The following is a 12216-nucleotide window of genomic DNA, read 5'->3' on the forward strand; positions in this document are numbered from 1 at the left end:
TGACAATCTTTCCTCCCTGACAAACTTAATTCGCTCTGGTTACTGGTCAACATAATAAGCTATGTGCTGTGCTGTGCTTAGTCCCTCAGTCATGTCCAACCCTTTGTGACGCCTTGGACTGCAGCCCTCCAGGCTCCTCTGTCCATGGGGATTCTCCAGGCAAGAATACTGGAGTGGGTTGCCATGCCCTCCTCCAGGGGATCTTCCCAACCCAGGGATTGAACTGGGGTCTCCTGCATCGCAGGCAGATTCTTTACCAGCTGAGCTACCAGGGAAAACCATACTAAGCTATACGTAATACTTATTCTTAACCCTGATCCTAACTTTGTGCTATGATACTAGTTTAATCATCTTCAACATATATTTATATTGCCTTCACAAATTTCAAAATTCTTCCAGGTACTGTCATAGAAAGATCTTTGGATGGGCCCTAATTACTATAAATTCAAGCTTCTGGTGTCCACAAATCATAAAACAAGGTAAGCAACTTTCTTTAGGAAACGTCTAAATTAACTTTATTACTGTCTTGGGGGTATTTTATTTAGCAATAATTTTTCAGTACTTTGAAATCATCTTGTAATTATATACTGAAAATAGAGTGTGAGTTTTGTGCTGTGTATTGAGAACTCCAAACTAGACCAGTGACCTGCCTTTAAGGGGTTCTTGTGCGTGCATGCTCAGTAGCTCAGTTGTGTCTGACTCTGCTATTCCATGGACTGTAGTCCTCTGTCCATGGGATTTTTCTGGCAAGAATACTAGAGTGGGTTGCCATGCCCACCCAGGGGCTCTTCCCTACCCAGGGATCAAACCCGAATCTCCTGCATTGCAGGTGGATTCTTTACTGTTGAGCCACTGAGGAACCCCCTAAAGCAGCTCATATTCATAGATTATCGCAAATAATTGGAACATGACATGGTGTGACCAGCAACAAAAATACTTACAAAGCACAGTGGTGGCACGAAAAGGGAGTCTGCAGCTCTATTTCACTGGGCTAGGGAAACTTTCACAAATGTAGAGATAATTGCACTTGGTCTTAAAGGAAAATTAGGAGCTCAACAGGGACAATTAGGTAGATGAGGCAGGGCAATATTTGTAAACAGAGATTTAAATGTGCTGGAATCAAATATCAACAATCTCAGATATGCAGATGACACCACTCCTAATGGCAGAAAATGAAGAGGAATTTAAAGAGCCTCTTGATGAGGGTGAAAGAGGATAGTGAGATAGCTGGCTTGAAACTCAACATTTAAAATACTAAGATCATGGCATATAGTCTCATCACTTTATGGCAAATAGATGGTGAAAAAGTGGAAACAGTGGCAGATTTTATTTTCTTGGGCTCCAAAATCACTGCAGATGGTGACTGCAGCCACGAATTTAAAAGATGATTGCTCCTTGGAAGAAAAACTAAGACAAACCTAGACAGCGTATTAGAAAGCAGAGACATCACTTTGCTGACAAAGGTCTGCATAGTCAAAGCTGTGATTTTTCCAGTAGTCATGTACAGATGTGAGAGTTGGACCAGAAAGAAGGCTGAGTTGCTGGAGAATTGATGCTTTTGAACTATGGTGTTGGAGAAGACTCTTGAAAGTCCCTTGGACAGCAAGGAAATCAAGCCAGTCAATCCTAAAGGAAATCAACCCTGACTATTCATTAGAAGGACTGATGCTGAAGCTGAAGCTCCAATACTTTGGCTGCTTGATGTGAAGAGCTGATTCATTGTAAAATACCCTGATGCTGGAAAAAATTAAGGGCAGGAGAAAAAGGGAGTGACAGAGGATGAGATGGTTGGATGGCATCACTGGCTCAATGGACATGAGTTTGAGTAAACTTCAGGAGAGAGTGAAGGACAGAGAAGCCTGGCGTGCTGCAGTTCATGGGGTTGCAAAGAGTAGGACACAACTTAGCAACTGAACAACAACGGGTTATGGAAGTAACAAGTTGAGTAGGGGCACCAACACTAGTTTGGCAGAAATGTAACTGGTTCCGTAAAATAAAAAGCCCAAGAGAGGAGAGTGAGAACCAGTTTAGAGTGAGTTGAACACCGTACTAAACAGACTTGATTTTTGAAAGATTTTAGTTGTGGAATTGAATTTTGTTGTTGTTTTAATCGCTAAGTTGTGTCCGACTTTTTTGGGACCCCATGGACTGCAGCCCACCAGACTCCTCTGTCCTTCAGATTTCCCAGGCAAGAACACTGGAGTGGGTTTCCATTTCCTTCTCCAGGGGATCTTCCTGATCCAGGAATCGAATCCACATCTCCTGCATTGGCAAGTGGTGTTTTTTTTTTTTTTTTTCCCCAACCACTGATCCACCAGGGAAGCCCTGGAATTGAGCTTTACTGGATGGGTAAGACATTATGGGAAACTGAAATAACATCAATTTATCTAGTCAAGCCTAAAAGCAATCTTTCTCTTAGAGAATTTTCTGAAAGTTTCATACATTAAAAAAATTATTCCCTGGTGGTCCAATAGTTAAGAACCCACCTGCCAATGCAGGGGACACGGGTTTGATCCCTGCTCCAGGAAGATTCCACGTAAACCATGGGGGCAACTAAGCTTGTGTGCCACAACTACTGAGCCTGTGCCCTATGGTCCTTGTGCCAAAACTACTGAAGCCTTCATGCTCTAGAGCCTGTTGCTCCACAACAAGAGAAGCCATCACAATGTGAATCCTGTGTACTGCAACTAGAAACCATCACCCCTCACTGCAACTAGATAAAGCCTGCAAGCAGCAATGAAGACCCAGCACGGCCAAAAATAAATAAATGAATAAAATTATTATTGCACATGCTTATGTGTTTACCTGAATCAGTTAATGATTCAACTTTCCAGATGAATTACCTTCGTGAGTGAAAGGTGGTACTGGTTGGATGGGACATTGGAAGAGAAGGAATGAACTAGAACTGACCCACACAAACCAAGATGTATGGCCAACCCACTCTGACCCAAGTGGGCTGATGGCCCAGGTGGAGAAATCACTGTTCTTGTTCTCTGGGAGCTCATGTCCTGAGGAAGGGGGAGTAAATGTGATGTGATGAAACATTCGGTGACTGTGAACTCCATATTTGGGAATGAAAGTGGGGGTGGACTTGAATTTCATCTTCTTCCATGTGGATTAAAATTAGAGCTCAGAACGTTAATAGCATCCAAAGCCGTGTCTCATCCTGAAAGACTCTCTGTGACTGTGTGACACAGATCACTGGACAAAGAAATTCTGCTGCCTGGTTGTCTTGGGAAGTCTGTAAACATGAAGCTGTTTCTGGTCCTCCTTATCCTGCTGTTTGAGGTATCTGAAGGTAACTTGTCCAAATGCACCATGAAATTCGAGGAAATATTACTATTCACAGGACTAGGGGCAGGGCCTTCAAGGTAGTTGATATCTTGCTGAGACCATCTAAAGGACCCACTGCCCTGGGTGCCTGACTTGAGTCTGTCTTAGAAGACAGGTTCCAGGAAGGTAAGAAATTGGGGCTGAACTCTCAGAAGTCCTCTCCTTGCATCATCTAGCATTACCTTTACGATGGTGAACATAGTTTTCACCCAGGAATCCGGCCATCTCTTTTTCCATTTAAATTCATTTTCAGCCTATATTACAACAGTAATGTGAACAGTAGAAGCTGTGGAGTCACTGTAGATGTGAGGTTAAAATACGTCTTCCTCATTGCCTAGTTGTATGACATGAGCTAATTATTCCCTTTGAAAATCAGTTTGTTCATCTACCACATAAGGATAATGACTCAGTTCCACAATGATTGTATTTATGCCAGGATGACACGAGCTTACTAAAGTGCAGCACCGAAGTCATAGTGGGGGCTCTGACCCTGAGAATTCTCTTCCTTGCTGTTGTAGGAAGGTAGGTTGTCTTTTTGTGGCCCTATAAATGTCCTTTTAACCTTCAAAGATGATCCTGGCTGTGGAACTTAGAATATGGAGAATCATATCTTTGTTTTCATCTTTATAAGGGCAAAGAAAGAATTGGAAAAGGAGCTTTACAACCTCCATGCAACACTCTGAATAGGTGACAATTTGAATGTGTGGGAGAACAGCCAAACATGGAATTGAGTTTGATCCGTGGACAACATATTTATTTGAGATCAAAAGGAAGATGGGAAGAGAGAGAGCGAGAGCGAGCAAGAGAGAGAGAGAGAGAGAGGGAGAGAGAGAGAGAGAGGGAGAGAGAGAGAGAGAGGGAGAAAGGAGAAGAGAGGAGATAGGAGGAGCCATGTTGTGAAAAGAATGAAGGAAGTTTTCAACAGCAATATGCTGAGATCCATGAAGTATCAGCCAAGGGAGACTTCTGCTGCCCATATCAATGAGTGTGAAGCCTAACGACACTGTTAACTTTAAAAGTTCTATCTGTGATGTTCTTTTAAAGGCTAGTTTGACTCTGAATTGTGCCCTGGTGACAAGTTGATACTGCCTAAGGCTGACGGGGTGCTGACTCTGAACATTGGCTAGGAACCTGGGATTTTACGTGTCTGAATTTGGGATGACTTTCAAGGAGGAGACTCTGAGTTTTCTCTCATCATAAGGTTCACTTTGGGACCACAGGAGGCCATAGCTTGTGGGGAATCACATAACTCTTCTTCTCTGTCTCAGGAACTAATCTGGTTCATTGCTGTTTCCTGTGCACAGACACAGCGCGGTCCAGAAAATGCTTTAGTACCATAGCAGGTTACTGCAAGAAGAAATGCGTGTTGGGGGAAATATATGACAAACCATGTACAAAAGGAAAACTATGTTGCATCAGTGAAAGCAAAAAGAATACATATCAGCAGGCCATAAGACAACCTGAACCTTCAAGCAAGCCTGATTTGAAGTTGGACTATGTTATTTTACCCACTGTCACACTTGGCACAATTCCACAATAAACCGAGTGCTGTTCCACTGGTCTCCTCTCTTCTTCTTAAATCAAAAGGGCCCCCTAATCCGACGGGGAGGGGCAAGAAATTGATCTACTACTTTTGTGAACTTGATTTTCCACGTAATAAAGTCTTATACTTTCCCCTGGATTTATTTGTTCATGTATTCGCTCATTTCTTTTAACACTCCAAACTTAAATGAATATTTTTCATGTTTTGGGCCTTATGCTATCAACATGGCTGATACAGATATGAAGTGAAGATATTGGTAGAAGTGGCAGTTAGTCCCTCCATTTTCTATGTGAGGTAGTATTTCATAGCATTTGGGGTATTACTGCTCTTTTAAATGAAATTTCTTAGGTCTAAACAGATCTGCATGTCTCAGCTTTGTGTGTTTGGGAATGAATACAGAGAGCTTGACTAGCAACCAAAAATTTATTAGGAAAAGGCAAGACGTTTGAATATTTTCACAAATAGTTTTTGGGGCAGGTGTAATCGCCAGTGATAACAGCTAATGATAATTCCAATACATCATTTGAAGCTCATTTAATGTTCATGTGCCATCTCCCTTTTTAGTAGCAATTTGAACATCCAGTTGACACAACTGGGAAAATATTACTCTTGGGATCTCTGAAAGAATTTCATAGTCTGTTTCAATACTGTGAAATTTATAAACTTTTAGTGATTTGGATGAATGATGTCTGCACTTCTAATGGAAAATACTGTGACTATAGTTGACAATGCTGTACTGTATAACTGAAGTTTGCTGAGACTGGAACTTGTATTCTCACCAAAACAAACAAAAGAACATGAAGGTGATGGATGTATTAACTAACTAGGTGGGAGATTCTTTTCATAATGTATACATATATCAAATCATCACAGTGTACACTAGAAATGTCTTACAATTTTATGTCAGTTATACCTCAATAAAGCTGAAATTAAAAACTTTAAAAAAGGAATGAAATTTAAAGCCTTATAAATTGAGAAGGACATATTTAAAAAGCTCTTCATGAACTAGGTAAAATTTTTATTAAGTCATGCCTGTAGGAAATGCTTTCTAAATGAACAGAACTGAACCTTTTGTGGTGACATCCATTGATGTTGCTTGGTTGAAGTATTAGTCATAAGTAGCTTTCATGAAGCTAACATTTACTCATCTTGGATAAAGAAATCAATGAGCCTTATCTCTCCATGTTCATGCATGCTAAGTCACTTCAGTCGTGTCCAACTCTTTGCAACCCTATGGAATCTTCTGTCCATGGGATTCTCCAGGCAAGAAGGATGGAGTGAGTTTCCGTGCCCTCCTCCAGGGGATCTTCTTGACCCAGGGATTGAACCCGTGTCTCTCTCTCTCTCTCTTTTTTTTTTTGTAAACTCTGTATATTATTATTACTTTTTTTTAAACAATAGGTAAAAATCAAGACTTAGATTTACTATACATTTCTTTTTCTTGCAGATTACAAAGTTTATATTATATAACTGGGGTTCCCTAAATCGAAGTCCTTTTTAAAACAGTCCTAAGAGAGACCATTCTGAAGGAGATCAACCCTGGGATTTCTTTGAAAGGAATGATGCTAAAGCTGAAACTCCAGTACTTTGGCCACCTCATGTGAAGAGTTGACTCATTGGAAAAGACTCTGATACTGGGAGGGATTGGGGGCAGGAGAAGAAGGGGACGACAGAGGATGAGATGGCTGGATGGCATCACTGACTCGATGGACTTGAGTCTGAGTGGACTCCGGGAGTTGGTGATGGACAGGGAGGCCTGGCGTGCTGCGATTCATGGGGTCGCAAAGAGTCAGACAGGACTGAGCGACTGAACTGAACTGAACTGAACTGAAGAGAGACCAGAAGTGAATATAAAAGAACTAAATGAAATTTTAAAAAAATGAGTGAACCTGTGTCTCTTATGTCTCCTGTACTGGCAGGTGGGTTTTGTTTTGTTTTGTTTTTTATAACCACTAGTGCCACCTGTATACTGTCACTCTGCTTATTTAACTTATATGCAGAGTTCATCATGTGAAATGCCAAGCTGGATGAATTAAGATTGTTGGAAGAAATATCAACAAACTCAGATATGCAGATGATAGCACCCTAATGGCAGAAAGCAAAGAGGAACTGAAGAACCTCTTCATGAAACCAAAAGAGGAGAGTGAAAAAGCTGGCTTAAAACTCAATGTTCAAAAAGCTAAGATCATGGCATCTGGGCCCATCACTTCATGGGAAAATGGAAACAGTGACAGATTTTATTTCCTTGGGCTCCAAAATCGCTGCAGATGGTGACTGCTGCCATGAAATTAAAAGATGCTTGCTTCTTGGAAGAAAAGCTATGACCAACCTAGATGGTGTATCCAAAAGCAGAGACATCACTTTGCTGACAAATGTCCATATAATCAAAGCTGTGGTTTTTCCAGTAGTCATGTACAGATGTGAGAGTTGGACCAGAAAGAAGGCTGAGTTGCTGAAGAATTGATGCTTTTGAACTGTAGTGTTGGAGAAGACTCTTGAGAGTCCCTTGGACAGCAAGGAAATCAAGCCAATCAATCCTAAAGGAAATCAACCCTGACTATTCATTAGAAGGACTGATGCTGAAGCTGAAGCTCCAGTACTTTGTGTGATCCTATGGACTGTAGCCTCCTAGGCTCCTCTGTCCTTGGGATTCTCCAGGCAAGAATTCTGAAGTGGGTTGCCATGTCCTCCTCCAGGGGATCTTCCCAGCTCAGGGATCGACCTGGGTCTCCTGCATTGCAGGCAGATACTTTACCATCTGGGCCAGTAGGGAAGCCATACTTAACATTTACCTACCCTGTTAGAAAATACGGATGTGCATTTATTATAATGTTACACAAGTGTACAGTATACTATTGTATAGGTACAATATCACACAGAAGGTCTTTACAACTGATTCATATTATTTAACTGAAACTTTATGCCTATTGTTTAGTAACTCATTTACCCTCTCCTCAGCTCTTTTTAGGGCTTCCCTAGTAGCTCAGCTGGTAAAGAATCCACCTGTAATGTGGGAGACCTGGGTTTGATCCCTGGGTTGGGAAGATCCCCTGGAGGAGGACATGGCAACTTACTCCAGTATTCTTGCCTGGAGAATCCCCAGAGGAGCCTGGCGAGCTACAATCCATAAGGTCACAAAGAGTTGGACAAGACTGAGCAACTAAGCACAACACGAAGCAGTATTACTGTACTTGTCATTACAATTAATTGAGAAAATTTTGTGGTCAGTATTTGTCCCTATAGTCTTTATGTAATCTAGGTTCTATTTATGTACTCTTATCTGAGAACAGTGAGAAGGTTTTTAATATAATAATAAACATATACTATATGCTAAAAATTTGTGGGATATTGCTAATGCTTTGTAGAGAGGGCAATCTATAGCTTTAAAATTCTCATGTATGGAATGAAGAAAGACTAAAAATAAAAGAGATAAACACTCATCTAATAATGTTAGGAAAAAAGGACATATTAAAATTTAAAAAGTAGATATAAGACATTGTATTTCACACAGGTAAAATGTAGTGAGGTGGATGAACCTAGAGCCTCTCATACGAAGTGAAGAAGTCAGAAAGAGAAAAGCAAGCATCATTTATTAATGTATATATATGGAATCTAGAAAAATAGTACTGATGAACCTCGTAGAGCATGGACTTGTGGACACAGAGGGGCGAGGTGAGGGTAGGATTAACGCAGGAAGTAGCATTGACATATAGACTATCGTGTGTAAAGTAGAGAGACGGTGGGAAGTTGTTATGTAACACAGGGAGCCCAGCCTAGCGCTCTGTGACGACCTGGAGGGGTGGGATGAGGGGGAGGGGAGGGAGGGTCAAGATGGAGGGATTTTATATATATATAGATACACATATTAATTATGACTGATTTGTGTTGCTTTATGGCAGAAGCAAACACAGTATTGTAAAACCATTTTCCACCAAATAAAAAATAAAACACAGGTGATTTTATTGCATGTGAAGTTGTTTGAAAAACAAGTGAAAGTGAGAACATAAGTAAAGACCTTGAAGAAGTGGAAGCTCAACTAAAATTCATGAAGAAAGTTTGTTTAATAAGTGAATAGTGAGACATGAGAAAAGCAAAGACATAAACAATGGTCACAAAGCAGACGGCGATCACCATGTATCTTACAGATGTTAAAAAGAAAACTTTGCAAGTTATTTTAGGCAAATACATTTGAAAATCTTAAAAAATAGGAAAAACAACAAAGTAAAAATACAAAAGCTGACTAAAAGAAATAGAAAGCGGGAATTATCCTTTAAGTCTTCAAGAAACAACCTATAATTTGTACACTTCCTATACAGAGGTGAATCTTAGTTGATTCTATGAAATGTTTAAAGAAATAACATAAGAGTCTCTTAGACAAGTAGGAAAAGAGAGACTACTGTCAGATTGATTTTGTGTTTAGTTTTTTAATTGAAATATACTTTTAATTTTAGACCAACTTTCTATTTATAGAAAAGTAATGCAAAGACAGTATAGGGAGCTTCTGGATACTCCTCATCCGGTTTTCCCTGTTGTTAACATCTTATACGACACTGATGCATTTCTCACAGTTAAGAACATTGACTAAGCTCTGCTCTTATAACTTCAATAGTTTTTCTTTAACATTTTTTTCTTGTTTTAGGAACCCACACAGGATATCACATTACCTTTAGTTGTCATGTCTCCTTGATCCTCCTCTGGTCTGTTACAGTTTCTCAGAAATTTTTTGTTTTTGGTGAATTTCACAGTTTTGAGGAGTACTGGTTGAATATTTTGCAGATTGCCACTCAATTTGGGTTTTTCTGATCTTTTTCTCACTGTTAGACCAGAGTTATAGGTTTTTGGGAGGAAGACAGCAAAGGTGAAGGCCATTTTCCTCACATTATATGTTCACGCTATCATGCTTTTCCCATAAAACCTATAGCATGATTTCATTAGGTTTACCCACTGTAACGTGACTCTTTGCTCCTTTTCATTCTCTATGCTTTGGAAGCAACTCACAAAAACAGCCCATATTCAAGGGAGAGGGAGGTGAAGCTCCACCTCCTCAGGGAGGAAGTATTTATATTAATTACTTGGAATTCTTCTGTACAGAAAAATCTGTTTCTTCTCATCTATTTATTCATACCAATATGGACTCAAGGATGTTAACTTCTGCATTGTATTTATAATCCAATGTTATGTTATTTATTTTATTACTCAAATTGTCGCAATTTTGGTCATTTAAAACTCTTTCAAAGTGACTCCTATGTCCCATTAACATGCCTCATCCTTCTGATTTTTATAGCATGTCCTTACTTTCTGGCACTACAAAATACTTTGGGGGCATCTTGTATACTCTGTGCTCCAGTCCTAGGACAGGAGAGAAGAGGATAATTGAGAGAACATATACCACAGATTCATGATGGATATTACAGTGGTGAAATAACATAAGAAATAAAACTGGAAAATAGTGTGGAAAGGAGTTGGAAAGGAAATTTTTCGTGTTCAGTTCAGTTCAGGTCAGTTCAGTTGCTCAGTCATGTCTGACTCTGTGACCCTGTGAACCGCAGCACACCAGACTTCCCTATCTATCACCAACTGCCGGAGTCTACCCAAACCCATGTCCATCGAGTCGGTGATGCCATTCAACCATCTCATCCTCTGTCGTCCCCTTCTCCTCCTGCCCTCAATCTTTCCCAGCATCAGGGTCTTTTCAAATGAGTCAGCTCTTCACATCAGGTGGCCAGAGTATTGGAGTTTCAGCATCAACATCAGTCCTTCCAATGAACACCCAGGACTGATCTCCTATAGGATGGACTAGTTGGATCTCCTTGCAGTCCAAGGGACTCTCAAGAGTCTTCTCCAGCACCACAGTTCAAAAGCATCAATTCTTTGGCTCTCAGCTTTCTTTATAGTCCAACTCTCACATCTATACATGACTACTTGTGTTAATCTTATCCAAAACGTATATGTTTAAGAATTAGGTGGAATGTGTAAATGGATTGTCATTATGTCATTCTGCATATCGAGACAGCAGTAAGTCTCATACAATAGTGCAATTCAGACCAGTTCCTAGGTTCTTTACATTTCCTGCGAACTCGTAAGGGCCCCAGTCACAGATAGGATGCATTACCAGTGGTAACACATTAAACAACGACAACAACAAAGAAAATAAAAACTTTAGTCTTGCAGTTATATACTTGTGTCTGTCTCCTCCTTATATAGTGAACTCCATAATAGTGGAATCTTACTCATTTCCATCTTCCCAGTTCATTGCTTTTACACACTAAAGAAACTAGTCTTACCCATAGTTCAACTTTGGGTACTCTATTCTTAAACCAAACAAAGTGCACATATATTCTCCTAAAATGTCCTGTCCTTTCTAATTTCCTTCTGTTTGTTGATGTCATGTTGTTCACTCAAATTACCTTCTGTACTAACACCCAGATGCTGAAATCCTGCATATTTCACAAGGCACTACTTTAATCCAAATTCACTCACAAATTCTCTTGAATACTCAGCTTCGTATTACTTCTCCTGAATTACATGGCTACTTGTCTCCTTCCAGTCTTCCATGTTATAGATTTTTTAGTGTATTGATTATATCCCCCTTTCAAGGGTAGGTTCTCTGTTGCCCTTATCAATTCATAATTTGATATGTTGAGTTTTCAATCTCTGGTTAAAGAACAATGAGTCAGAAAACTGGCAATGAGCTTTATTAGACTATTCTTTAAGGTCATTGTGGGGATCTAGGAACAGGAAAGGAGAGGATGTGGACCACTTCATCTTAGATCAATGGAATAGGCTGAGAAACGGACAGAAAATCGTGTTTGATTTATGTAGGCTTTCTGTGGGAGTGTGTAGAATTCTGTTCAATTAAATAATCTTGAGAAAAAGTAAGTGCCAATGTCCTTAGCTTTGGACGAGGTGGTTTGGTAATTTTTTTACGTTCTTCCAGTTCCGCAAGATTGATGCAACAGTATCTTCCATTTTCACATAGTACTTCACGTACTTCTGTTGTTCTGCATATTTTCCTGCAGTATCCTTGTATATATTGATTCCAGCATCTCTTAAGTTGTTCGGTTACTGTGCACATAAAGAACAATAGGCCAAGGTCAGAGTTTGAGACAAAAGGTAATTTTGGTCATGGGGAAGACAGGGGATGTTTGTAAGGATAAGGTATGTGGGAGACTCACCGAGCATATATCAGTAATGTCCCACAGATAATACCCTCTAAGAGGGTGAACCTCAATGTTTATGTCTAGCTGATCACTCATATTTTGTTCCTCTAGAGTTCTGGGCATCCACCCAACATCTGATGAACTTCACCAAGAGCAGAGGGTCTTATTTACAGAAATAAA

Source organism: Budorcas taxicolor, chromosome 13 (genome assembly GCF_023091745.1).
Source record: "Budorcas taxicolor isolate Tak-1 chromosome 13, Takin1.1, whole genome shotgun sequence".
Classification (NCBI taxonomy): Eukaryota; Metazoa; Chordata; class Mammalia; order Artiodactyla; family Bovidae; genus Budorcas; species Budorcas taxicolor.